The following is a 3,300-nucleotide window of genomic DNA, read 5'->3' as shown; positions in this document are numbered from 1 at the left end:
ACAATATAATAATTTAAACAACGATATCTGTGATAAATCCAACAATGTGGTGTATAAAAAAACAATTTTTTGAAAAAATAAAAGAAAATATTTATTATACCTTGAAAAATTAATAAGTTATTAATTAATCGATAAATTAATAAATTATTAATGTATCGATATATTAATATTTTGTTAATATAATAAATTTTTTCGGTTCCGAGCCTTTTAATTTATAGAGATTTAGTGAGACCAACAAAAACACACGCGCCTAGTAAAAACGAAAAGGTGAGTTTTCTTCTCCCGGCCGATCGCCGCTCGTTTTTTGCTTGCCTTCGGTCTTTGCTTTCTCGTCTTGGGTTGGTGCCTGACCTAGAAAAGAGGTTTCATGGTGGTGAGTTGCAAATCCCCTTTCTGGGTTTTTAACAGGATTGTATGCAGGTGGATAGTGATTGCTCCTCTAATGCGGCTATGAGATTTGCATTGCTTCCATTACTTATTCTGCAGCTAGACAAGTTGAAGAGGATCTCTCAGTTTTTCCCCAAATGTGAGTTTTCAATTCGTAGCGTAAATTGCTCTGCTTTTGTTGATTCTGAAGCTGTTTGGTTAATTATGTGCATTTTTGATTATGAGATTCGAGTGTTTGTATTCAAAGTAGCTGTGTGGTTTTGTTAAATTTATTGTTTAACTCGTATGCATTTCTCATAATGCGTGATCCACTGCCACCAATGTTCTCAGGAAAGAGTTTCATCAATCAACTTTTTTGTTTTGCACAAGGAAAGAAAGGAAATTGGATGCCCCTTGTACTTGTGGTTTCTTGCATTCCCCTTTGTTCAGGTAATCCATAGTGATGATTAGTTCGAGTATTGTTATCTTTTAAAGTTTTGGAGTCTATGGATAATTTGTGGATTTATTGAGGCAGGTCTGCAAATTCCATGTTTTTCCTGTGGTTGACTACCATTTGCAGAATGTCACTGGATAATCATCCTCGCTTTGATTGCTAAGAACATATGTGCAGTTTATTTGTCAGCTATTGGAATATCTTAATTTATTTCTGTCTTTTGCAATGCTTTTCTAAGATATACTGCTTTCAAGGATTTTTGTTCCAAAAGCAAATGAACATGGATTTCGGTTATTTCATTTTCAGGGTGGTACACCTGTGGTTCCAGAATTTGACTAAATTACCTCACGGTGTTACAAGTCCCATCTTTCTTCTCCTGATTGCTGGTTTGCACTATGCCAATATTCAGATAATTTGCTTATGTACCTCGTCTCTGTCTGATTTGAGTTATTTATTTATTTTTTGTTTTGAGCTGATATGAACTTTGCAGATGATTATATTGTCAAATATGTTCAAAGAACGTTCAAAATTGAAGTAAAAATGCTCCATTGTCCCACATGTGGGTGCTACATTTGTAGCTGATGTTTTTTTCTTTGACATACAGATTTCTTTCAAGACATATTCTCTCAATACAATGAAGGGCGAGTTTGGCATATTAGCTCAAGTGAGTTTGCATAGATTTGTCAAATCTTTAGAATGTTTAAGCCGTTAACTGAAAGTACATGATTTTGATAACTATAATTATTTTTTTCACACAATTGATTAAATCTTTCTATCTTACTGCAGTACTACAAGCTTTATTTGGATTTCCTAACATTCTTTCTATTTTTTTATAGGCTACAATGTTCCCTAGGTACACCTCATTCATTTTTTTTATCAAATTAGGTGAAAATAGACTTTGTTATAGTGGATTCTGTGAGTGTTCCCTATTGTGGTATTGGAAATTGTCTTCTATATATATATATATATAATTTTGTTTTTGTGGGGAAGTCTAGTCTATTGGGTTACAAATAGCTCAATAAGTGTCATTCAGGTGAGTCACTGCAATAGCAACAATATAGACATATATGGTAAACCCTTTTTTTTGTTTTGTTTTTTCTCTTTTGTTATTATCGGTTCAGTAAGTGTACATGAGGTACCTGATGGTAAAAAGAAAATAAAAGTTATTTGTACAATTTGTAAGAGGATTGCTTATGAAATCCCAAAAAATGGTATGCCAACTAGAATTTACTTTGCTATAGAAATGTCCTTGAGATTGCATGTAAATGCATAATAATTGTCAGTCTGTTTATTAGGATCTACATTATTGGGAGTCAATGTATCTACTTGGTATCTGAACTATCATATATAAATTAGCTGGTAGGATATGTATAGTAGTTATGCAGAAACTTCAATGAATTGATTGAGGCTTTGTTTATTTTACAATGTTGACAGTAGGGGTGGAATTAGGTCCAAACGGTTCGGTTTTGGGTTCAAACCGGAAACCGAATTGAAATTAAACTTCGGTTCGGTTTGATTTTTTCGATTTTTTTTTGGAATTTTTTTTAAACCAGACTGAATCTAGGGCTCGTCAACGGGTCTTGCGGGCTTGTATAGGAAAAAAAATATAATACTCTAATTTAAGGGTTTTAAACAATAAAATAATATTATAAAACATTCTAAAAAAAGTCACAAATAAATTTTAGTTTCGAAATATTGTTGATCGACACCAATAGATGTGATCGATATATATATATCTAGGGACCATGTAAAAATTTCATCAATTTTAAACATGGTTTGACCGTCCGTACCAATGGTTAACCAAAAAAAATGCGTTTTCACATAATAAAACCTCATTGACCGGGGTTTTGCCAAATGAGTTTCCTCGTTGCAACCACGCACGATCGATGACAAAAATTATGTGATTTCAAATATGTTAAAAACTTTCCGCATTCGCATCTTGGTAATGGGTCACCCCTTATGACATATTAGTGTTTTTTTTTGTTTACCGGAAATTTCGACGGTCAAACGAGATCCGAATTGAATGAAATTTTAAAATGATCACTAAATATATATATACTGATCACATAGGATGGTGTCGATCAATTCTGAGAAGTTTCCTTCATATAGTCGCTTCATAATGTGATAGTTTTATTATAAACCTAATATAAAAGTTATGATACATTAGTAGATACTTTGGCGATTGACAACTCCAGTTCGAAATATGGTCGATCGACACCTGTAGATGTGATTGATATATATATTTAGGGACCATGTAAAAATTTCATCCGTTTTTAACATGTGACCGTCCGTACCAACGGTTAACCAAAAAACATGTGTTTTCACATAATAAAACCACATTGACCGGGGTTTTGCCAAATGAGTTTCCTCGTTGCAACTACGCATGATCGATGAAAAAAAATAGGTGATTTCAAATATGTAAACAACTTTCCGGTTTCGCATCTTGGTAATGGGTCCCCCCTTAGGGCATATTAGTGTTG

General features: G+C 33.2%; 1 long non-coding RNA gene across 2 annotated transcripts; it reads left to right on the top strand.

Annotated features, from left to right (window-relative positions):
• Nucleotides 1–266: 266 nt before the first annotated feature.
• On the top strand, nucleotides 267–1,464 carry LOC126788855 (uncharacterized). Of its 2 annotated transcripts, XR_007671441.1 has the most exons (4): nucleotides 267–373; nucleotides 421–526; nucleotides 718–816; nucleotides 1,127–1,464. It is a non-coding gene; the product is annotated as an uncharacterized LOC126788855 (long non-coding RNA). The 2 variants fall into 2 exon arrangements; XR_007671440.1 differs by having other exon boundaries at nucleotides 718–1,464.
• Nucleotides 1,465–3,300: the final 1,836 nt, after the last annotated feature.

This window comes from Argentina anserina, chromosome 3 (genome assembly GCF_933775445.1).
Source record: "Argentina anserina chromosome 3, drPotAnse1.1, whole genome shotgun sequence".
Classification (NCBI taxonomy): domain Eukaryota; kingdom Viridiplantae; phylum Streptophyta; class Magnoliopsida; order Rosales; family Rosaceae; genus Argentina; species Argentina anserina.
This window is presented reverse-complemented; position numbering and strand designations above follow the sequence as displayed.